Source organism: Fukomys damarensis, unplaced genomic scaffold (assembly GCF_012274545.1).
Source record: "Fukomys damarensis isolate Sample0158 unplaced genomic scaffold, DMR_v1.0_HiC HiC_scaffold_3, whole genome shotgun sequence".
Lineage (NCBI taxonomy): Eukaryota > Metazoa > Chordata > Mammalia > Rodentia > Bathyergidae > Fukomys > Fukomys damarensis.
In genome coordinates this window covers 14875315-14900514 of record NW_022900915.1, presented here as the reverse complement: position 1 = coordinate 14900514, position 25200 = coordinate 14875315, and the positions used below count along the sequence as shown (strand labels likewise).

At 49.1% G+C, this 25200-nt stretch overlaps 1 protein-coding gene and 1 long non-coding RNA gene across 9 annotated transcripts in view; one reads left to right on the top strand and one right to left on the bottom strand.

Annotated features, from left to right (window-relative positions):
* Fgf1 (fibroblast growth factor 1) overlaps window positions 1-20447 on the bottom strand; it is an 86919-nt gene extending 66472 nt beyond the window's left edge. Inside the window, exons 1-2 of one of the 8 annotated variants that reach the window (XM_033766942.1) lie at window positions 19655-20447; window positions 10668-10817 (exon numbers count right to left, since the gene is read on the bottom strand). The gene's annotated coding sequence lies outside the window, so the exon portion shown is untranslated. The other 7 variants (XM_033766939.1, XM_010613904.3, XM_010613900.3 and 4 more) reach the window with 7 other exon arrangements.
* The window catches only part of LOC104855116, a 256124-nt gene that overhangs the window by 188882 nt on the left and 42042 nt on the right, over window positions 1-25200 (top strand). The window lies entirely within an intron of this gene.

Below are 25200 nucleotides of genomic sequence, written 5' to 3'. Positions count from 1 at the left end.
TTTTATTCCTAGTTGATCAAACAATTCTTCTAGAACAGTAGATTAGACCCATTTGGCTTCATAGCCCAGCCAAAGATGGAAAAGACAGAGCTACCATGGTGTAAACAGGGAACAGCGGTAACCTGTGTTTCAGAAAAGTCAAAGGGGCAAAAGTTGGACAAAGTTTACTTAATTGAGTTTGGAAATCTAGTACTGTGGCCCCTTACAGACAATGGCAATATAAACTTTAGCTTTTACTGCGCAACCCTGTGACTTTGGCCTTGGTGTTCTAATCCATCCGATGACTTCAGGACACCGATCTAAGAACGCTTTAGAAGGAAAATATTCAGTATCCAGCAAACTCCTTGCAGCGCCAGCCTCTGTCCAGCTCTGGCTCTGCTCCCATTCTCCCCTCAGCTGTGGGCATCTCCTCCACATGGCTCTGTAGCCTCCCGACCCACACTCCAGCCTTCCTCCTGCTTTACTTAGGGGCCGAGGGAAGGTCCTAAAATGTGCACCACTGCATGTCACCTCCTGCTTCCAGCCCGCTCAGTGCCTTTCCACTGTGCTCACCACAAACCCCTACGTCTCTAACGTGACTCCAGGGCTGGCACACATGTCCCTCCTGCCTGAGATCAGCCTGCGCCCTGCTCCTTGCACACACGTGGTCCTCATTCTTTGAGTCACCACCTCAGAGAGGCTCCTCTGTACCCCGACACCGGTGCCTTACTTGTTCTCTTTGTAGCATTTTTTCTTTTTTGAGACAGGGTCACTCTATGTAGTTCAGGCTGGCCTTGAATTCATTGTGTAGCCCAGCATGGTCTCAGACTCAGACTCAAGGAAATTCTCCTGCGGCAGCCTCTCAAGTGCTGAGATTACAGAAGTGCTGCATCGCACTCGGCTCTCCAGGGTAGATCTTGTCAGTTTCTGTGCTGGCTTACTTGGTTTGTGTGTGGATGCTTGGCCTGTCAACCACCCTCCAGGCCCATCAGAATGCAAATTCCTCAAGGGCAGGGCTCTCTCTGTCCTTTTGATGTTATATCCCTGGTGCAGGACATCTCATGGATTTGGTGTTCAGTGAATGTTACAGGAAGTGAGGCAGGGAGAAAATGAGAAAGCCCCCAGAAGCAGGGACACCTCTTTGGCAGCCTGGTTTCCTGAGGATGTAGGCAGTATGTCCTGCTGAGCCCTAAAATTATGGTGCAAGTTAAAAATAACAGCCCTGGGTGGAGTGAGAAGCCTTTAAAGAGGATGGGGGAAAGATAATGAGAAACATGAGCTGGCCAACACAGATCCAGCAGGATGTGGGACTGGCCAGGAAGAAAAAGATCTTGACTCCAGGAAAATCCTGCCTTTGGGGCTGCCATTGTCTGATGAATGGTACAGCTCCTAATTAGTCACCAAAGTCTTTTTCTTGATTTGCCTGTGTATGAGGACTTTAAAGTAGCCAGTTCAGGTCCTCCTATCCTAGAGTCGGACATGATTAGAGATTTTTAAAAAGACAGTTCCTGCCAGACAGTGAGGAGAGGAGAGGCCTGAAGGTAACAGAGGCCTTGAAACCTACTTTGATTCACCCTCCCCTTGACCTCCTCCAGGCCCCTCAGTGTGGGATCTGAGCCTCCCACCCTAGGGGGCTCCAGCTAGTTATCTCCCTCCAAAGGCTTGGCTTGGTTCTGGGGCAGTGCAAGGCGGGGAGGGTCAGGTCAGTGGGTCTACAGAAACAACTCGGGCGTTGCCTTGGAAACGCTCTCCAACCCTTTGCACTGCAGGCATCTGGATCCACCCTGAACCAGCTGTGTATTAAACCCCTAGCCCTTGGGCGGAGGTGGAGGAGCACTGGGAAGGGTCAGAGTGGAGCCGGAAGGGGCACGCCTCCTTTATGGGACTGTATCAATCTTCCAGCCTTAGTGAGAAGTCCGAAGTCCCAGGAGAGCAGCAGCCTACAAATCCATCTCTCAGACCCGGCCCTGTAGTGAGTGGATGAGCCAAGCGGAGTGTGGGGGCTGCCAGCACTCCTCCTCCAGACCTCAGCCTGGACCTATTCCCAGAATCCATCTCTCTGTGCTGCTTTGGAAGCCAAGCAATGTGATCACGGTCACCTGGTGTGATGGAATATTCACAGACCTCTAAGACATTGATCGTCACTGAGTTTTTCCACATCCACAACTACCAGACAGGCAAGGGGCCACAAAGGAAGGGAGGGGAATTAGCAAGTATCAAGAGACACTGCTATGCTGCAGGCTTTACAGAGCACCTCTATTTTAGTCCCTATATCCATCCCCTGAGACAGGAGCTCTTAGAGGGGAGAAACTAAAAATAAACGAGGATCAGCTCCCTACCTAAAGCCTCCCTGGGAGGGAGGGTGGAGCATAAGGAAGGTGAAATACAAATCTCCTGTAACAGCCCATCTCTCTAATTTCTGAAGTCATTTGTCAAGTGATTTGAACTCAGGGCCTAGCACTGGTAGAACTGAGCAGAATTTTCAGCAGGCCCATGTACTGAGGAGCCACAAGGCCCCTGGCTGGGTAGGAAACCCAAAGCCTTTTTTTTTTTTTTTTTGCAGTGAGCAAAGGGAGAAAAGTCAACACTGATTTAATTATTTTTTGAGGGAACATCTACAGTTTAAAACTGCTGAAAAAGCCTTTGTCTGTTGGGGCTTAAACCCATTAAGAGGCTTTTGCTTTCTTGCTCAGATCTATGTTCCTGACCTGAGGATTTTAAGTGCTAAAAAAGTACAAGATAACCCTCCCCTGGAACAAGAAAGGCTGACAGGAAATGGCAGGGAAGCAGGTATCTGACCTTCACATCCCAGGGTCATTTTTAAAATTTCAAATACATTTTTATGAAGACGTCTGAAAACCTTAGCCAGATTGCAAAGTTTGTTGCATATTTTGTTGAGCAAGTACCAAGTGTAATGCACTGAGTACTATAATATTTTGAGCGATTAACATGTATTCTTTCTAAATTTTTATGCTAACCCAATGGGATAAGAACAACTAACACCAACATAGAATTGACGTGCACTTTAGCCTTTACCTGTATTAATTCACATATTCCTGTTAGCAGTACTAGATACAATGTTATCATTGGGTCTGTTTTATAGAGACAGAGAAGTTATGTAACTTGACCAGGCCACACAGCTATTGAGTGACAAGTCCAGAATTTAAGCCCAGATGGTCCTACCCAGAGTTCCTTGCTCTTGGCCATTAAGGTACCCACCAGAGCACCACAGGCTGTTTCAGAAATGATGGAAAGGCACTGCGAGATGGGTGAGAACTGGAACCGTCAAAACATTTCTTGGTCTCCCTTGTCAGAAACATAGGGCTTCTCCAGCCTTCAGCACAGACGTTCCAGGCCTGGCCAACTGCATGGATATAACATCCTTGGGAAGTAAATGAAAACGCTGAAAAAGCGTAAGATAACCCTCTTTCCTTTGAAAGATGCCATTCCAAAACTGACTTGCATCTTTAACATTTAGAACAGTTTCCATTATCACCTTAAACATTACACACCAGTTGAGCCTAAGGAGGAATATTTTGCTCCAGTAAAGGAAACCTCACCTGTTGTGAAGCCACCCCAGCCTGCAACCCTAGCCGGGGAAATCCCGTCCTTTAGGCCTCTGAGCCTGTGGTGTGGCAGGGGCGTTAACGCCCAGCTCTCCCTCCTTGATCCTGTAACCTTTCAACAGGGATTCTGATGAGCAAGGCCATGAAAAGGTTCACTTCTCGGAAGCCCTTCCTGTCCCCAGAGGTATCAGGCAACACGCTGCACACACTGATCAACGGTAGTAAACCGCATCTGCCATCCCCATCAGGGTGGCAGGGAAGGCGGAGGCTACCTGCTCTGGCTGCTTCCACGGGTGCGAGGGCCGGAACGTGCTGGCTTGATGTCCACCTGCTGGGCACCTGGTATCACTTGTTTGCCTTTGATGCCCATCAGCCAACAGTTACTCACTCCTGTGTGTGACAACCCAAGAGTGGAATTTTCCAGGCCCAAAGTGAGTTCTGTGCAGAGATGAGACCAAGCCTTCTCAGCCAGAGCAAGGAACACACTGCAGGGTTCCAAGAGCTGCGAGGGAACCCTGGACACACACTTCCCAGCTTTGCTCTCAGACTTCCCTGCGTCCTTCAGAGCTGCAAGGACCAACCGTGGGCAGGCCCCCTGCTGTCCCTGACCTCATGAGGCTACCTCTTAGTGGAGGGAATAAGTGATAGAAAGATTGTGTAAAACTGGTGAGATACCTATTGACTGGGGCAAGTCCCGTGGAGGAAAGAGGAAGACGGGGAGTCCCAGGACAGCCTCTTTGGGGAGCTGACAGGAGAGGGGGCCTGCGCTGCAGAGAACCAGGGGACAGCATCCAGGCAGGAAGAGTAGCAATTGCAAAGTCTCAGACGCAGGAAAGGGCATGGAGCAGAAAGGAAGCTGGGGGCTCAAGTAGGTGCTCTGTATGGGAGGACTCTCTGTCCTCCAAAGTATACTTCAGACTTCGTCCTTGCTTAGCCAAATCCGGTCCCTCTGCCGAAATCCAAAGGATGAAAAATTTTTTGTGTGAAAGGCAAGGCACCATGGCAAAGGCCTGGCATGCATTTTTCTGTAGCGGGACTTTGGTTGCATATGGACTGTGCCCACAACAGTTGGTGCTGACCTGATGGTCCCCAACGATGAGAAAGATGAATCAGGTAGCCGCGGCAGTCAGGCAGTTGGCAGGGCTGCCAACACCCAGCTGGAATTCCTCCGACCCCTGCTCCCAGCCCCCAGCCCTAGGCCATCTCAGTGCTTGTAGAAAATCATGAATAAGGCATAGCTCCCCCTGGGTCTCTGCATTCTCTGTTGGGCACCTCCTGGCCCTTTTCAGAGCTGTTCGAGGTCCTTGGTGCTCTCCTGGGCTTACTGCTGCACACTGAGCCTCCTGAATATGCCCTGGGCCTGCAACTCACTGACAGGAAAGAATGGTCCCCCTTCAGGCCCTCGTGACAGGGCCACTATAAACAGCTAGGACACACGCTGCTGAGGGTGCACCGTGGCTGGAACACGATTGGGAAGTAGCCTGGAATTCTGCTCTTAGTCCCCATACAGCCAACCCCGGGTTGTGAAACCAAGGTTCCCTGATGCCTGCTTCGGGACTGACCTGGGGCTGACCCGTGCCATGGGCAACGCTAGCCCCAGGTCCCTTTGTTAAAATGTGATTTTACCCTGTGTAGGGTCACAGCCCCTTCTGCCTTCCTATGGTTCACACTTCAGGGACCAAATCCTCGAAGGGCCGCTTATCTGACCCTGCTCGCTTCCACTTCCCCTGCAGTCAAGCTGTACTGGCCTACGGTGGCCTGGAGTGCCGCGCTATCTCGCACCATGCAGCCTCCCCCACGCTCTCCCACGGCCGATCTCAATTTCAAGCATCGGCTCTCCCACCCTGACCGCTGAGGAGCCTCTGCCATCTGCTTTGCAGACCACCTAGAAAGGTTACCCCGGGTGGATGCCCATGTCCCCATCTAACTGCTAATTCTCATGGAGGTGGCGACTGCGGGGCCCAGGCGCTGCAGCTGTGTTTATGGGCTCCCTGGCATTCGGGAGGTGCCCTGTGACCGTGATGGAGCTGAGGGAACCCGAAGCCCACTGCCAGATTTCTGTGAGCCCCAGCCGGTCTTCACTCAATCTTTCCCCTCTTTTCTCTCTTCATCTTTTTCTTTACTTTCCCTTTCTTCCTCCCTCTTCACCTTTTCTATTTAGTTCTTCTCTCCTGGGCCTTAAGCCTACTTGTAGCTCCTGAGAATACTGTTTTTGGTGTGTGTGGTGTGCATGTGTGTGAATGGGTGTGTTTGATTGTAGTAGGGTCAAACTCAGGGCCTTGTGTATGTCAGGCAGACGCTCTACCACTGAGCTACACCCAAACCCAAGATACCATTTAAGACAATAGAAAGATACTCAGAGCTTTTCTTTTTCTTTTTTAAAGTTGTTGCGACTTAGCATAATATGTTGAATTTCACCTAGATCGCCCCCAGATGATAACCTCGTCAGGGAATACAGAATCTGGTTTCCTACTTTCTGCCTTTTCTGGAGCTGCTGTAACAAGTCCCACAGACTAAGTGGGTGAAACTACAGGAATTCGTTCTCTCAGTTCTGGGTGTGGGCAAGTTTGGTTCCATCTTAAGGTTGTGAGGAAGGATCTGTCTCAGGCCTCCCTCCTTGGCTTGTCGATGGAGGCTTTCATCCTGTGTCTCTTCATTGTCATCTTCCTTCTGTACACATCTCTGTGTCCAGATTTCCCGGGTTTATAAAGATAGCAGACATTGTAGATTAGGGACCCTTCTGATGGCCTCGTTTTTTTCTTGGTTATCTCTGAAAAGATCCTTTCTCCAAATAAGGCCTTGAGATCCCAGGGCTAGGGGGTTAATTTCAGCATCTGTCTTAACCTGTGACACACCGACCTCCATTTGCCCATTTCCGCAGCACTCTGTGGTTCATCAGATGAAATAAAATGGGGAAGCACAGGGACACAGGATCTGAAGAAATTATGGGGGTATGGGAGTGAGGCAAACAAAATGGAAACGTGAACTGGAGAGACACCCACCTAAGGGAGAGGAAGGATGGCTGGGCAGACAGCAATCGAAACCGCTCCCAATAGCCTAGTGTAGAGAAGCTTTTAGAGACCAGAGCCCTAACTGCAACCCAAAACCCACTTATTTATCACAAAGTGCCAACACTGCAGCTAAACCTGCATATGGAGATTTGAGTTTAGAAAAAACTCCTCAACATCTTCTGTCTTTAAAGAAAAACAAATAATACTCGTGCCATAGGTTCATCACCATGGGCCTCGTGGACAGGTGTTGGGCTCTCGTTAGGTGCCTCTCCTGGGTTTCAAGCCACTTACTGGCAATAGGGCCTTTGCTCTCACTTATAAACTGTGGGTAAAAGTAGTATGTGACTTACAGGATTGCAGCCAGGCGTTAAGGACTGAATGACACGAGTGAATAGCTTAGCACTGTGCCTAACACCAACTCAGTGTGTGGTCTCAGTGTTATTCAGGAAGAGATGACAACCAGAAGAGGCTAACTGCCCCTGATTCAGGCCACTGGACTCTGCTCCCCTTAGGAGTAGCAAAGGAAAGGGACTGAGGGAGACAGCCAGACCCCAGCAGTTTCAGTTGTGGCCTGTGGATCACAGGCATCGGGAACACATGATCCCACCCGGGAAGTGCAGAGTCCAGGGTCTCTCACGAACTCAGCAAGTCACCGCATGGAGGACTCCGCTGGGGTCCTAATGCACATAAAAGTTTGAGAACCCACTGGGCCAGCACAGTTTCTGGGTAGCACCGATGAGGCGTGTGTATGGGCAGTCCTCTTGGGGGCCCACCCCTCACACCTCTCAGTAACACCCCATCCCTCACACAGAGTCAGAGGAGCAGTCCTGACCACCTGTGCAGGAGCGTCATCTCAATATGTGACACCTTAAATGTTCTCTTTAGAGTGTCAGACCTTTCACGTTACTGTAAACCGTATGTGTCAAGACATTTAGTTTTGGATTCTCTGTTCCTCTCCCCACAACTAGAGTTAGGTAGCATGAACCTCAGGCTTAGCTCAAGCCGACCTCTGACCTGAGGGTAAGGGGTGTAGGGAGTCCTGGCCAGCACGCTTGCTATGCTATGCCTGTGTCATCAGGCCCCCTTTCCTCTGTTTTAGGAAACAGGAAACAAAACATCCATGGTTTGGGAAAGCCAGATTACGCCTTGTCACTCAGTGCCTATGTTCATGTCTAGAAGCTCTGGGTTCTCTAGGCTGAGGTTCTGCCCATGGCCCCAACTAGGGTCCTGCCATCTCTTAGCATCTCTAGGGTCTTCCCATATCAGCTGTTGCTAATTCCACCTGCCTCTCAGGACACCTCTCATTGTCCCCCGGCAAATACAGACCCCCCCCCAGGTAGGAGCACAGACTCACTGGACAGCCTGGGTATGGAGCTTGGGCTGTCACTTGGTACCTGTGGGACCACAGGTGAATGGCTCACCCACTGAGCCTCAAGTCCTGCATCTGTAACAACCCTGTGGGGTGACAAACTAAAAGCCTGGCCCAGTGCTCAGACCAAGGAAGGACTCGAGAAACACTGGTGACCAGGACGGAAGCCCTTCGTTTTCCACACGCTCACAGATGCCAACAAAGCTCCACGCCAAAGCAAAAGTGCCTAAATGGCCAAAAGGTGGCCCTAATGGTCATGCTTAGAATGTCACTGTGGACTCTGGAACAAATGGACTTGTGAGCAGCCACTGCAGAGCTCCCATGTTAACAGGATGATAGCAGATGTTCCCCTGGCACTCACTGTAAGCCAGGCACTGCACTAGGGCAGTTACTCCTTTGATCTTTTTCATATCAGAGTGTATACTCTATTACTTACTTTTCAGATAAGGAAGTGGAAGCAGGTCACAGGTCTAATAAATGGCAGCCAGAATTTGAAGCCATAGAATCCGTGTACTTAGCCACCATATTACGCTACCTCTCCTATACAGTATGATTCAGGAGTTAAAGTAATTGCTAGTCCTGCCTTGAGTTGGTCCCTGTGGGCCACTGGCCCAGATAGCGGCTCTTGTCCTACGCCTTGAGCTCCTTCCAGCTGAGTTGGATTTGTCAGCCCAGCTCCTCTCTTTAACCAGCCCACCTCATAGGTCCCCTCCCTTCTCTGTGGTTGATTGGGCCGGATCCAGTCACATGTGAAATGGGACACTTTGTGGGTAGTTGATGAGCAATTGCTGGTTAATGCATCCATTCCTAAGGAGAAATACTCACCCACAATTTATGTGCCAGAGATAGATATTCCTTTACTGAAAGCAGGGTATGTCTGTGGCGCAAATGGCTATGGATTATTCTTGCAGCAGCCTAAGTCAGGGGGTATCGCCTCCACCGAGCAATGAGTATTTAATGATGAGCGGAAGTGGGTGTGCCTTGCAGTCTGCGCAAGGCCTAGCTCCTGGCTGCTGGCTGCAGCCGGGCTGGCAGCTCCATGAACCTCAAAGGCTTATTCAGGGTCCACAGAATACATGAACACGCTGTCCCTCCAGAACAAAGGGCTGTCCTTTGCTAGGGTAAATGGAGGTCATGGTCGTCTGTTCCCCATCTCCCCAGAAAATATTATCTTCGTGCTTGGTGCTACTCACCTGGAAGTCACCTCACTTACCCAGGTTCTGCCTTCTCAACCCTTTTTGAGCCCAGACAGGGCACATGTGAACAGATTTGTGAGAAAGTTTACAGGAAGTTCATTGTTTCCTTCCTAGACTCTTTCTATATTAACATTTGCAAAGCCATGCATCCTCAAAACAGCAAGGATAACCAGACTCTCTGCATCTTCAGCCAGCTGCCCTCAGCAGCAAACTGGTGCTCTCACCCTCAGAGATTATAGTTTCAAAAGGGGACTTTCCTAAACGCAAAGAAAACAGAGGGGAAGGGAATTGTGGCTGTGAATCAGAGTCTCCACCAAAATCCACACGTATTCACAGGAACTGCCCTGGTAAACAGCTGGCCGGCCCCTGCCGGACACCCCTACCCAAAGCAGGGCTCCTTTCTCTTCACTCCTTTGTTACCACCAGGCTGGCTCACCCTCACGCAGAGCCCTGGGGAGGCAGCCCAGCTCTCCCTCTGCCCCGACGTTCCTGTCTCCTCTCCCTGGGGCTTAGGGAGCTAAACCATGAACAATCGCATCCCTGTAGAGAATGAAAGGGAAAAGCTCTGGTCCCCAGGGCACAGAGGAAAGGGGAGAGAGGGGTGGTGCCTGTGAAGCCACCATAGAAAGCGGGGCTGGAATTCTGCTGAGACGCGGCGAGCTCTGGAGCTGAGAGGAGAGGTGTGGTCTCTGAAAAACTGACCTGGATTAAATGCCTGAGATTCCCACCCCAACCCGGGAGGTCTGAATGTCCCCAGCACATCTGCATAGGAGCCCTGCACACTTCTGGCACACAGCCACGGTGAGGGTGTGGATAGCACGCGTGCCCAGTGGTTAGCCCTTCCGGCTCCTTCTCTCGGTGCGGTGGAAGGGGTATAAGATATGGGTGAGATAGTCCAAGATGATCAGGCAAAAGGTGAGAAGTAACCAGGTGGCCCAGGGTAGGGACGTGGGAGCACCACCCTCTCAAAACCTAGCGCTCGCACCCTCAGGAGATCCCATTATTCAGCCTGACATTTAGAGCAGACGCCTCCTAAGATCTAAGCCGCCCACCAGGTGGACTGGTCTCTCCAGGCATTGAATTTTCAGGCTTCCTGGGAGGGTGAGTGTGACACAGCAAGATTATGTCAGCCAGTCTCACCGCGGCCACAGCCTGCGGCTTACACAGACCACAGGGGCTGCTTCCAGCACTGTAGTGAGTGAGAACATTCCAGCTCCGTCCCCCAGGCCTAGGGCAGCAAGATAACTGAGCAGCAAGGCGCATGATTGCTTTCGTGGGGTCTAAACCTGAAGTGCTATGTTTGCAAGTCTGTGCCATCTGCAAGTCCTTCCCCCACACAGCCGTCAGGGGTCCCCCAGGCCAGAAGTGAGCTGCTGGGGAGTCACTGGGGGCCCATCTGGTGGCTCCATGTTATCTGCTTAAAATGCTTCTCAGCCTGAATGACCTTTTTTCACTTTCCCCTTTCAGTTACCTCCTGTTTTTACCCGACACGCCCTCGGCTCCAGATATAACCTGTTCTGCTGCAGAACAGACCCCTGATTCTTACCCGAAAAGTGTGGAAGCTGATGCTATCCCAGAGGAAACGGCATCCACTTGGTGTCCCGTGCTCTGTCACTGCCTGGTCACCGTCACCTTGCTGTGGCTGCTTCCCCGGCAGCCCGGAGCTGGCTCTCTGAACCTCTGGGTTCCTGCAGCACTGTGTGGGGAGAGGGATGGGCCGTGGCATGCACATCAGGTTGCTGGCCCGCCTCCAGACACCATGCCACAGAGCCGCTACCAGTCCTGGAGGGCTGTGTGCGAAGAAGGGGGGCAGGTGAGGGGAGCGGGGAGTGTCAGCCTCTAGGTCGTCTGCCCTTGTTCATCACCAGAGGGGCCTGCCTCCCTCCATTGGCCCCCACCCACCCGCAGCAGGGCATACAGAACTCTAACTGCCCTCAACTCTGGGCCGCAGGCAGCAGGCCCAGGAACCCAGAGCTTGTGGCCAGTAGAGAGCAAGGCAGAGATGGCAAACAGTGAGAACAACTACCCCGGGTGTTATTTTACCATGGTTTGTCTTGGGGCAAATGCCTGAGCCCAGAGGACTACTAGCCCAGCTGAGAAGGATCCTGTTTATTTTGAGGCCTCGGTTGCCAGGGGAACAGTGGGTCATGGCTGGGAAACACTCCTCTGGAATCAGAAGGCTGCTGGATGAAAGGGAGCCCTTTTCTGTTCGTTCACCTGGCATCCCTGCACTGGGTGTAGGTGTCTTTGTGGGGCAGTGTGTCTGTCTGTCTGCACCATTCTAGAGCCAAGCCCTACAAAGGACATTTTACAAAGCTAGTCAGGGGGATGGCTGCCCAGATTAGGCCTGCGAAGCGGCTGCAGAGGGCCTTCCTGCTGTTCGTCACCACTGCACAAGCCTGTCCCCGTTGGTCTTGGTGAGTCCTCAGGTGACTCCGGTTTCAGGGATAGGGATTTCTTCCATGAGGCATGGATGTTGTCTCCACCACTGCCAGGATGGGGGGAGGACAGAGGGAAGAAGGGTGGGAGAAGGAAGGAATCTGAACAGATAACTCTGGCTAAAAGGTGGGGAACAAAGGTAGATTGAAAGGATCAGGACAGGGGCGTCTTTGAAGAGACTAAGTGGAAACATGATGAATAGTTTCCTATAGTTCCCTACTCCTTATGTAGCCCTTTGAGCCTTGGAGGCATGAGTGGGTGGCGAGTGTGTGTTCACATTCACGTGCACACACAAGCCTGCCCACCTGATGATTCAGACAGAGGGACAGATGGACCTGGAAGAGCTAGGGTTCTTCCTGCTTTCTCCCTCCTCTGGGCAGTGGCTCAGGTACAGTGAAGGTGGAGGTGGACACCTTCCTCTGCGTGAAGCCCTGTGGGGACCATCCCTGTATCTGGAACAGGGAAGGCCTGGGGAGCTCATCCCCTGTATCGGGGAGGCAGAGGTGTGGACATCTCATGGCTCTGACCATGGATCTCTCCCTGCAGGTAGACAGCCTTTGACCTGCCCACACCATGCCACACCAGGCGACTCACTCTTTGCTGAAGGCGATCTGTAAGGCTTTTCTATTCCCATCACCCCTGCAGACTCACAGAATCGGCATGAGGTGTGATAATCAAATGTGTCCAAGTGCGTGAAATCACCAAAACACCAAGGATACAAAGACAGTCGTTATCTTGTCTCTCTACTCTATCTGGTTGTAAACCATTCTTTAACACACACACATACATGCATGTAGGTGCACACACATACAGAGGTTTTGGTAACTATTATCCTTAGCTTTATGACTTACACTAATGTCTCCGCTATATATTGTTACAGTCCCAAAACTGGGAAATATTTAGTCACATAATTCCCTACATGTTGAAAATTTTTAAAAAATTCCATTTTAACATTCCTCAATCTCTATATTCATTTCAACTTCCGTGTCAGGTATCCAGATTTATCTTTCAAATATATGCGGAGATTTTTTAAGCTCTAAGACATGATGATAGGATGCTTTTTGGCCCCACTGTTATTTAGAGTGGGAAGGGACTCTGAGATTACCTACTGGAAAAGTCTGGCCTCAGAATAGCTCTTAGCTTTATGCCAGGAAATAGTCCGTGGAAATAATAGCTGTTGAAACCACTTATTAAGCATCCACAATAGACTAGATCCTATACCTATCAGAAATCATACCTTCCCCAAAGCTCTTATACCACTTCAAAAGCCATTTCTACCATGATAAAAGCTTATATGAGAGCCATACCACCCCTGCAGAGAGGTGATCTGAGAAAGAAAATTATAGATTTTGAGGACGAGGAAAATTCCCAGTGGGTTTACCCACAGATCTGTGGGCATGCCCAGCGTCATCCACGTCCAAAATGTTGGGGCTGGTGCTGGATGTGCGATTTCCCTTCTGCATCCTGAGAGGTGGGGCTCCATGAGGACGCTCAGGCAGTTGTTATTACAGAAAGTAGCCCCACACCTCTTCTAAGAGAGTTAGGAGTATGATAAAGGTAGAATATGGCTTTCCTGTGGTTTTATTTATTCTGTGCTCACTGCTTTCAACAATCAGATGTAAAACTCACTTTTTAACTTCTGCAGCATGAACAAAGAAGCAAAGCCTGATAAAGTCAGAGGATGGGAAATGCCACCCACACATAAATACATTTTTTTCCACTCCTGGCATAACATGAGCCCTGGCATCTTGTCCTTGCATCTTGAGACTGACATTTGGTGTTTGCTTTAAAATTTCCCCTCATTCATCCTGTTTACAGGAATGACGCAGTTATGTGAAACGCGTACCAGACACACCGCGTCTCTTCCTAATCTCATTTGACCTTGCTCAGGCACTACAAATCCTAATCAGCTGACAGGAAAAGTCAGATGCTGTAGGCCACTCTCTTCTTCCAGCCGAGACTTCCTTCTGTTTACGGCCAATCAGGCAGTTAAATCAAGGCTTCCTGGCCTCCTGGTGGGCCAGGTGCCAGGCAGTGGGGAGCCTGGGAAATGCAGCAGTCCCAGGAAATTGCATTTGTTCCTCAGGAGACCCAAGGGCAGCACACACAGCAGTGCACACTAGCAGAGCTGCCTCACAGAAACCAGGTCCAGCGGGTCCAAGAGAGAAGGTGCCTCGGCCCCACCCCAAGAATGTGGGCTCGCCCCAGTTTGCAGCTCTCTGCCTCTGGAGGGCAGAGGGCCTGCTGTGAGAGGTGGGCTGCTTCCCTTTCCATACTGATCGGCCATGGCCTAGTCTGTTTTCCCTGATTCTAGTTTTTAAATTGTATTTTCTGTATGTTAAGTAAGAATACTTCATGCACATGATCAAAATGTACAGTGTACAAAAAGATGCAAAACAATCCTCACCAGCCCTTTTCACCCCCAAAGATAACCAATGATAATTCGTGTGTGTGTGTGTGTGTAGGGAGACCGGGATGTTCTCAGGGAGAAAAAAATGTCTCTATGGTTAGATGTCTGTATATTTAAATTATTGTTTTGCCCGCTGGTCTAGTCCACTCAATATACTACTGTCCCTACAATATACTCCTAACTGGTCTCTCTGCTTCTACCTTTGTCCCCTATTGTTCATCACAGAAGCATCTTGCTAAAAGGTAAATCAGGTTGCACCTCTGTTTGCTCAGAACTGCCCAGTACCCTTCCCTTGCACCAAGAGAAAATGCTAAGCCTGCCCCCAGCACCTGCTTCTCCCCAAGTTCACCTCTATTCACCCTTCCTTGCCCACTGTGCTCTTCGTGTGCCAAGCTCGGTGCTGCCTCAGGGTCTTCGCACTGTTGTTCCTTCTGCACAAAACTGTACGCATTCATTTTCTGCTCCTTGATCCCTTGCATGGCCGGCTCTTGTCCATTTGATCTCCTCTTAGACCCTCTCTGCCCAGACCACCTGTTATTATTTGTTCATTTATTTATCTTGCGCCGGAGATTTAACTCAGAACCTTAGGCTTTCGAGGCAGGCGCGGTGCCACTAAGCTAAATCCCCAGCGCTTCAGGCCGCCTGTTTTAGATTAGCCCTTGCTCATTGTCCCTCACATCCCCTGCTCTCTTCCCCTTCACAGAACTTCCCAGTACTCTCTGAAAATTATATTCATGAAATGTTAACTTATTTGCTTTCTGCCTGTCCCACTCCACACATGGAAATGAAATTCCATGGAGCGGGGTGTTTGAGTCTTCACCCTCGGATCCTCTTGTGGTTCACAAACGTGAATGCGCATCTTGTCACTGTGTTTATTGAACTACGCTTGGCCGAGTTTCCGACTCAGCGGGTCTGGGTGGGCCTACTGGGTTAGAATCTGTTTTTCTAACAAGCTTCCAGCGGTGCTGCTGGTTCAGGGCCAGCCCACACTGGCGTCGCCTGTATGTTCATACGTGACGTGGGAAGCTGCACATGAGGACCGCCCTGGTCTTTGCAGCTTATCGGTTCTTTGCACCCTGGACTGTAAGCCTCAGCAAAGTCTTTGTGACAGGAAGGTCTCACCTTGGCAGTTCAGATGGTCTATCAGCTCCGCGAACTTGTCAGCTGGTGATCAGCAAAGCAAAGCTTCACAGACCCCAGGGAGGGCCTGTGAAAGCCTCCCTTGCCCCTGCCTCAGCAGATACTCACCCCGGAGACCCGTGGTGTGGCTCCCGGGGGGTGTGGCCAAGACCGCCCAGGAGCAGTCAGTTCCAGGGTTCAGGATTGGGCCTCCGTGCATGGGAATGGGCTCAGCCTGGGCCCCAGGCGGTTATAAAACAGGTTTAACACCCTGTTCACCTAGAAAATAAATGTGTGTGCACAGGCACTCGCATGCAAGCCCACCCACTTCTTACAGTCCGCTCTGGGGAGTCCAAGGTGCCCAGCCTCTGGTTAATAATTAGCTTGCTCTTTGGCAAAACAAACAAAACCAATCTGGATTCCAGTGTATTATTTAAATTCCTGATGAATCAGAAGTTTAAATATAAAAAGACAAACCTTAGAGGAAAACATTAGAGTAAAAATTACTTAATGAGATTTATCATCTTAGAACGGGGATTACTTTTTGAAGCAGGATTCGAAACACAGGAGTGAAAACTGAATATTAAGAGTGATTCCATAAAATGTTAAATGTTCTATGCAAAAAAGGTGGGGAATCCTCCTGGGGAGAAATCTATGGATCCTATCTTTCCCATCTAAAGCCTTTCCACTGGAATTATGTGAGAGGACAACAGCCAGGCTCTCTGGGGCAAGACATAGATTTATCAGAGCACACAGGGACCACACTCTTCAGCAAAGCATTGCTACTGAGTTAATGATTCCACTAGTAGTGGTTTGGGTTTTGAAACAATTTTATCAAGATATAATTTATATGCCGTACCAGTCACGCACTGACAATGTGGATATTTAGAAAGAAACCCCATACCCGGTAGCAGTTGTGTCCCATTCCTTGGTGCTGCCGGATCTGGGCTCCCACTCCCTAGTTCCTGTCCGGAGAGTTCCCTGTTCTATCTCATGCAACAGAACCACACAGAGTAGGTTTTATTTTTTTTCCTTTCTACAAGGTCTTCAAGGTTCATCTGTGTTGTAGTATGTATCAAAATTCCTTGTCTCTTTATTGCTGCATACTATTTTATTATATGGTATGCCACATTTTATGGGTCCATTCATCAGCTGATGGGTATCTGAATTGTTCCCCCTGTTTAGCTGATAAAAATAAGCCTGCTATGAATACTCATATGCAAGTTTTTGCACAGACATCTGCTTTCATTTCTCTTGGGTCTAGGGGTAGTTTTTCTCTTAAGGCCTTAGCCAAAGAATTCTACCACACGCGCACACACACCCACACACCCACACACCCACACACACCCTATCATAACCTCATGAGACGTGAGGGCTTGGACCCTGAAGGCCTCGGTGCACATCCATCTCCCTTCCGGGACCTTCTTGCGATGCCAGGACATGACTCAGTCTCATTGTGCCTGCTCGGCGGTGGCATCAAGAGAAGGAAGGTGAGAAAACTAGCTCTTGGACCCTCTCACAGGATAATGTGAGGATAAATACAATGACAGAAGTCAAGTGGGATCTGCTCTTTGGAAGAGCATATGGATAGATTTAATCATACGGATAGATTCATGTGCATCCAATAAACACGATCAAGAGTTTCATGAGCATGCAGATATCTGTATCAGCCAAGAAGCCAGTGGCCTGGGACTTGTGGGAAGAGATGGTATTAACAAAACTCAACATTTCCTAAAGACTTTAGTTTCCTCTGGGAGGACAGTTAGGTTGCCTACCAATCCTGTCAGCCACTGTCTGAGCAAGAACCCCTGGCGTGGTCACCACGGTCACGATGGACGTGTCTAACGGCCAGTGGCCAGAGGATCAGGTTTACATTTTTAAGCCCACAGAGTTTCCCAAATATCACCCTGTGCCCCATTTTATTAAACAGCAGCTTGCTCTCTGCAGAGATCTTTTAGTGAAATCCCTGACCCTTTGATGTTCTTCATGGTCTGGACGGTCCCCCAGAGAGGTGCTGGGGTCCCACCCAGAAGAAGAGGCTTTCCAAAAGCAGGCAGTAGTAGGAAACCGTACTGATAAGCATGTAAATTATGAGTAGAAGAGCCAACGAGATGGCAGGCATGCCTGGGTTCTGATCCCAACATTACCACTTACTGTTCGCGTGACCTGGGACCGTGAATGAATTGTTTTAGACCCAGTTTCCCCACCTGTTAAATGGAGTAATCACAGTACTTATTGTCTGAGATGATCCTGTAAGGGCTTCCGCATGTTTCTGAGCTCAGTCAGGGTTGCTATCATTATTATACTACTTGTTTATGGTAATGGGGGATTGAACCTAGAGAGCTGAGCTTCCTACATTTCTAGCCCTTCTTATTTTACCTTGAGACCATTTAAGTTGCCCATATTGGCTTTGGATTTGCCACCCTTGGGTCAGACATCTAGGGAGCTGAGGTTACAGGCATTGCCATCAAACCCCGCTTATTTATTATGTTGCTTTTTATTTGTTTACATTTATTTATTTATTTATTTTAGTTTTTTGAGACAGGGCCTCACTATGTAGTTGAGACCGACCTGGAACTCACTATGTAGCCCAGGCTTGTCTCGAACTTACAGCGATCCTCCTGCCTCAGCCTCCCAGAGTGCTGGGATTACAGGTGTGCGCCATCACACCCGGCCTTTTGTTGCTTTTTAAAGAAGGAATTAAGGACCTCAAGCATTCGCACTATTGGTCTTGTTTAGGAAGGCTTATTTTCTGCTGGTCACCAAACTGGACTTACTTAATTGGGCATCTCCCATTAAATACCATGAAGACGCTTGGTCACAAAACTTAATTCCCACCACCGCACTTATAAAATCAAGTTGCAAAAGAAACAGAATCATGAAGTTCTTAAAGAATATTTAAACAAGGAAAGACAATCCTGATTGTCACTGCTATTCAGGTTTGGAGGCAGGAGAGGGAATAAAGTCTGGAAGAGCCAACAGGGTCCCCATGGGAGGCAGCACTGAGGCTCATCTCTGTGTAGGGGTTGGGAGAGGGAAGCCGTGAAGGGAAAGGAAGACCCAGATGAGCACAGGCAGTCAGAGGGTCCAGGCGGATCCGGCCCAGGAGGTGCCTCGAGACTGAACCGGAGCCAGGGTCTTTTGTCAGTGGCCTTCGCACTCTCGGGGGTCCCTCGGAACGACATGCCAAGGGGCCTTTTAGTCACCTGTTCCACGAACAGTTAGTTATCTTCCCTGTGACACTTCCTGTCACTCCTGCCGTCTGTGGAGTGTAAGAGGAGGAGCCTTGACTTTCAGTCTACACCATCGCGCGTGAGAGTGGCACAGTGGCAGCACTGACCTTGGCAGTCCTGGCTGACCTTGGCTTTTGGGACCAGCATGTTGTGCTGGGGAACCACCCTCTGCTGCTCTCAGTGCGTGGGTTTAGATGGGGACCTCTACACCCCCAAGGCAGGAACGGGCACAGTCCCCACCTTGGCTCCATGACAAGTGACCCCTACATGAAGTAGAGCCCATAGGAACAAGAAACACTTGCTCTCGCAAGGTGGCTGTGTCAGCCTGAGCCGCTGGCAGCCCTGTCCCCGCCACACCAGTAAGTTCCCAGAGACAGAATAACACAGGAATGCAAAGCCAGGGGGTGGAGAGGGACAGCCTCAAGTGCCTGGACCTGCCATACCAAAGCTGGCTTTTCAGTTGTATAATCCAAAGAGAAAAAAATAAATCCTCTTTTGCCCAAGACTCTTCAAACTGGGCTTCAGCCTGTGGTCACCGAAAGAATCTGGACTTATCCAAGTAATTAGCTGTTCCCATCAGAACTGGACTGACTTTTTCTTAGGGTGGATATTTGCAGGCCACAGCTTCAGGGTACTCGGTAGCCAGGACAGTAGAATGCATGTGCAAGGGATGGCGACCCCCACACGTACCCCAAACAGACACACATCCCTGTGATGTGCTTGAATGCACAGGCACATTGGCAGGGGAGACCAGGAGGGAAAATGTGTTTCTCCTCCTCTGCCCTCACTAGGCTTACAGAGAAGTTCTCCCCAAACCCTTGATTTTAACCAAAATAAGGAGTCCTTATTTTGTAGTACTCTTAAGAAGTCCGGAAGAGAAGGGGAAGGGAAGCTCTGCAGATCCCATTTTTTGTTTTTTCCCTTTTGCTTAATAACAAAGAATCAGCTGGCATCCTCTTATTTCCTACTTCATGCAGAGCTTTTTAAAATGAAGCATTAACTCTATTGTAATGGGATTTGTCTAACGATTTCCTGGTAAATGTCTTCTCAGCAAAGATAATTCACTTGGTAGGAATCACTTCCTGCTTTCCCGCTCAGAACTAGACCTACCTATTTCTTTCTGGGAGTAAACTGGCCTCCCAGTGAAGGTGTACAGGAAACGTTTCTCCCTAGAACCCATCCCACAGCCTCAAGCCTGCCATAAACCCACATCGGGGAAGGGGGAAGCAAGACGCAGAGGCTGGGGGAGAGCATTCATGCTGAGCTCAGGTGTAAAGCCAGGCTGTAATCTGAGGGTCTGTAGCCATCTGAGTCCCTCCCCAGTACACTCACCACTTGGCCTGGGCTCTGGGGCGCCTTCCTTCAGGGCAGGGTCAGCTGCTGCAGCCTTCACAGTACCGGAGGCTGTGGGCTGGCTGCAGAGGAAGGGAGTTCCCATTCACCATCAGAAGGGAGTGTCCTTCAAGAGAAAGAGGCGATGCCCTGGTCCCCCTGAGGCTGTTGGGTTCTCCTGTCCTCCCTTCCTAGGGTGGGTCGGACCCAAGCAGCAGAGTGAAACACCTCACACCCACCCAGCAGCAGGTGGCTTCCTGGCTCTGAGATCCTGGGCAGGGAGGTGGCGGGATGGGTGGTGAGGCCGCCTTCTGGGGCCCCTAGTGTGCCCACAGAAAGCCCAAGGACGAATACTCATTCCTGCCCCGCTCGTGTGATCTTATTTTTGGACTGGACGCACAAGCTATTTGGGGGCTGGAAAGCCGCCAGGTGAAAGGACAAGGATCTCTTCCAAGCTGTCTCCTGCCCGTCTCTGAGCCAGTCCCCGCTTCTTTGCCTGGAGGAGGCAGCGAGGTGGGGTCTTACTCCAACAATCTGTTCAACTCAACCTTTTTCTGAGTAGCTGATTGCCGCCCTTTGAGTCCCAGAGAAGATGGCTGCAGTGGGAAAAGTCATTACTCTGTGCCCGAGGCAGGCGGGGTCTCCTGTCACACAGCCCGACCGCGTTTGGGCCTAGAGGCCCTCTCATCGCGCGACACGGCGATCCCCACCGGGAAGGCAGGGCGCGCAGGGTCCAGAGCCGGGCTCCACGCCGACCACGGCGGTGCTGCACTCGGCCCTGGGCTTGCAGAACTTCCAGCACCGAGATACGTGGCTCGACTTCTCACCCCGCTTCTTCCTCTCTGGACCCGGAGGGAGTGTTGAAGTAGTCACGCGGGACCGAACGCCAGCTCCGTATCCTCTCACCGTCGTCCCTGTTACTGCTGAGTGCTCAGTGAATGCGCTCGTGTGCTCAGCACCTTTTCCGCCCCGTTTCCTCACAGCAGCCTTCCGGGAAGGTGACGCTGTGCTGACAGCCGGGGAAACTGAGGTCAGGAAGGCTCTTCGGTCTGACCTTCGGAACACATAGAGCGAGACCGCAGAGTTGGGGCTCTCAGCCACTTTTCTCTGCTGTCTGCTGAACCTATATATGGTTGAGATTTCATTGCCGTTTTCATTTCAAAAGAGGAAAAAAAAAAAAACCCACCTCTCTGCTTAATTCAGACCCATCATTTCAACCTTCAATTTCTATCCCAAATTCAGTTCTTAAAGGGGAGAATGAGGGTTTTTAACTGCTTACAGGCCCAGGCTGTGATTCTAGGGAAAAGATGGAGCGATTCTGGCCGCCGCTCTCGTTGGAGCCATTTTCCTATAATTCACTGTGCTGACGCACATTTCAGAGAGCCCTGGGTTCCCACTGCAGTTTAAGCGGAATCGTCCTCTCTGCTGCCTGCCGGAGCGAGAGCCTGAGCTGGAGCCCAACAGCTGGTGCAACACTGCCCTCTGCCGGCGCTAGACCGCATTACCTCAGGACAGCGGCCTTTGGGCTCTCCAAGGGTTTTCAGATCGGTTTCCAGGTTTTCCCTTTCCGTAAATAGTCTTTCCTAAAAGTGGTTTGCCTGAAAACACATTTGTGCATGATAATTCTTTCCCCTAGTTTATAAAAGGAAACCATACTTGTCACTATGCAAATCTTAATAGATGACTTTGCCGAAAGTGTAAAAATCTTGTTCCCAAATTGGAAGCTTCGATGATTTAATTCAATATCCCTTATTGATTTATTGGGCACTTTCTTCATTTGACAAGCTTCTCTTCCATACCTTAAATATTGAGAGACTTAACTGTGAAAGCAAATCAAAGACAGAATATTAAAAGTAATAATAGGTACATGTAGAGAATGTCATTGTTTTAAATTTAATATTAACACTATAGTAAGTCCTTGACGTACAAGCAATGAAGTTGTGAACTTTCAGAGATATGAATGGACCTCACATGTTCTCCCAGCATGGAAGTCGTAAGTCAGGGGCTTAATGTAGCTTATTTGCTGTTGCACTGTACTGTGTCACCATTTTAAGGTAACTGTGAAAGTAAAAATAGTTTAATTTTTGTATGGGGATTGAATTTTGGTCCTTGCACTTGTGAGGTAGGGGGCAGCACATCGCTGAGCCCTCTTGGTAGAACTTTTTTGTGTGTGTGTTTGGTTTCTATGCTTTACATTGTATCTTTGTGTCAAAGGTGTATAAGACTCATGTTGTTTGACTTATGAACAAATCCAATTTACAGACATTCTTCCAGAACCGAACTTGTTTGTATGTCAGAGACTTAATGTATGCTGGAAGCTATAATCTTCAAACCATGTGAGCTTGATGATGAACACTTACATATCAATTTTGCGTATTAATTAACTTACCTAGAATGGGATCTCCCTATGTTTCCTACACTTGTCTCAAACTTTTGGGTAATTCTCCTGTCTCAGCCTCCCAAGTACCTGGGACTACAACTACCCATCATCTTTCCAGGCTAACACAGGGGATGTGTTGTGGTTTAGATCTAGAATCTTCCCCAAGAGCCTCATTTGTTCAGAGGTGGTTCTTTTGGTTTTTTTTGTTTTTGGTACCGGGGATTGAACTCGGGTCCTTGCGCTTGCAAGGCATACCACGGAACCGCTGAGCTAAATCCCCAGCCCTGGAGATGGTTCTTTTGGAAGGTGACTGGATTTGTTGTTGTTGTGTTTTGTTTTGTTTTTTTGTTTGTTTGTTTGTTCTGGGGATCGAACTTAGGACCTTGTGTTTGCGAGGCAGGTGGCGGCACCGATGAGCTACATCCCCGGCCCTGGGAGGTGATTGGATCATGGGTGTGTATGATACTGGATTAGTCCACTGATGGGTTTATAGATGGCTGTGATGTTGGGAGGTAAAGCAGTAGCTCACTGTGAGCGTGGCCTGGAAGAGTATAAATATATCCCCCTCCTCCCTTCCTGGATACCTTGCCCTGAGTTCTTTCTCCTCTGCCATGCCGCCCTGCCTTGGAGCCAGAGGACAGCAGACTGAAACTGATACTGGAGATGAAATATGAACATATTATATCTCCCAACCTGTTAGATGTCTGACATGCTGAGCGCCTGTTCTCTAAAAACCAAAGAATGAATTCTTGGAACAAGGGAAGTTAAGAGTAGGAAGATATTTATTGATAAGATAGCCCCTGTGAGGCAGGAGAAGTCCCGAATGGGTAGCCAGGGACCTTACTTTACAGAGAAGTTTTGTAGAGCAAGACCCTCATGGGCACAATGTGGGTTACACCTGTGATCAACCAATAAGATTAGAAATACAGTCACTTAGGTAATAGTTATCCAATTGGAGAACAAGTTATATAACACGTGTGGCTGGAAAGAACAAAAACTTCTAGGAAATGAGGAGTCCAGAAACCCTGGTTACCCACTGGGATGGCTGATATCTAACTAGACTTTATTAGGTTTGGTGTTTGTCCTTTGAGGAAGTATGCAGGCATGGTCATCTTGTCTTTATCTTGAGGCCTGGTCTCTAGCAAATGTGTCTCCAGCTACAGTTGTGATACATTTCACCTTTGTCTTGACTCTCTCTCGAGGATCTAGCCCATCGGACTGCCTGTAATATTGCTATCTGACTTAGCTGTCTATAATGAAACCTCTGCAAACCATGAGCCAAAATAAACCTTTCCTCCTTTAAATTGTTGGATGTTGGGTATTGTGCTTCAGCAACGAGAAAGTATCTAAAACAGATTTTGCTACCAAAGAGGTGGGGTCATTGTTGTGATGCCACTTGGCCACGTGCGTTCAGAAGCCTTTGGAACTGCCTTGCAGTAGGAGTTTAGAAAGCACTGGAGATGCCAACTCCAGTGGAGAGGCACCCTTAGAATGCTGTAGGCCAACATTGATGGGAGGCTCTGGTTGGAGCACAGAAGCCCTGACTGCTGATAGAAATACAGCCAGCAAAGGACCAGGCTTGAGAAGTTTCAGCTCAGAAGGTCTGTTCAGGCAGCTGGGCTCCAGGCCATGTGTGTTAGTGACACTTCAGCAAAAAAAATTGTCACATTTTGTTCATGCCCAGAGACATTGCATAAAACTGAGATTAAGGGCAGGGGACTAATTAATCTAGCAGAAGAAATTTTAAGGCAGTCTAATGTTGAGGTGATGTCATAGCTATGATTGGGGACTTTTAGCAGTTAGTTGTGCCTTGAGAATCAAGATCAAATGGCCTAGAAGAATGATTTTAAAAGTTTTAAGACTGGGCAGAAAGGAAGCTCCAGTAAAGTTGTGGGCTGCAAAGGTGAAGCTGAGAGCTTGGTTGCTGAAGACAGTAGTATAAAAAAACCAAGTACTTAGAACAAGACAATAAATAGAAAAGACAGCTTGAGGGCATCGCGAGAACCAGCAAGACTCCACTCTGCACCCTCAAAATTGCAAAGCCTTTACTTTAAGAAAAGATCCCCAGGCACCATGGTCCAGAGTGCCAGTGGCCTACTCAGCAGTCCAGGCACTCGACCCCACAGCCAAGAGTGAAGGAAGCCTGACTACTGCCCCCGCTGGCCGCAGACCTTAATGTCATCTGCGTGGTACTAGTTTTAGGCTCATGCAGAATGCAAGAGCTGTGGGATCGGGAAGTCTTCTGCCCAGATTTCAGAAGAAGGCCTGGGAGGCCAGGTAGCGTGCCCCTGAGCTCTGGTTCCTCTCTGCAGAGGACTTTTGCTCCTCTGGTTGCTCCTCTGCCTGCCACCCTGCCTTGGAGCCAGCTGACTACGAACTGAAGCTTCTACTGACTGTCAGCTGAAATAAACCTATCCTTCTTTAACCAGGCATTTAACCTGGGAAGATCAAGGAGAAAAACTATCAACAGTTCTGAAGTTGTTTTGTTTTGTGGCACTGGGGACTACACTGAGTTATATCCATAAGGCTTTTTGAATACATTTTTTAAAATTTTGAGATAAGGTCTTGTTAAGTCTCAAATTGCCTAGGCTAGACTTCAATTTGCAGTCCTCCTGCCTCAGCCTCCCAGAGTGCTGGAACTGTAATGTATGCTACCACTCATGGCTGAGTTAGTTGTTGTTATTTTTCTTTTATTTTTAAAATGAATTTTATTGCTGCATTTAAGGTATTCAGTATAATGATATTCACCATTGCAAATTTGTGCCTCTACATAATTCATCTTGGTTCTTATTTTTCCCCATTCCCCTGCCTTACCTTCAACCCCTCCACCCCTCCCTGTCTACAAAGACTTTGTTTCCATTTTTTCATTTTCTCATTTTAATTCCATTCCCTCTTTCTTTTCCCCTGCCCCTCCCACTTCCCTTTCCCCTTTGCCCCTTTTCTTCCTATTTTACGTTGTCTGTTATACCTTTTAGTCCTTACTGACACTTTCAGTTTCTCACACTAGAGAAACTGTTCTGTATTTATACATGTGTGTCCTATTTATTTCACTTAGGAGTGTTGCCTCAGCTGGGGATTTAGCTCAGCGGTTCGGTGGCCTGCCTTGTAAGCGCAAGGACCCGAGTTCAATCCCTGGTACCAAAAAAAAAAAAAAAAAAAAAAAAAA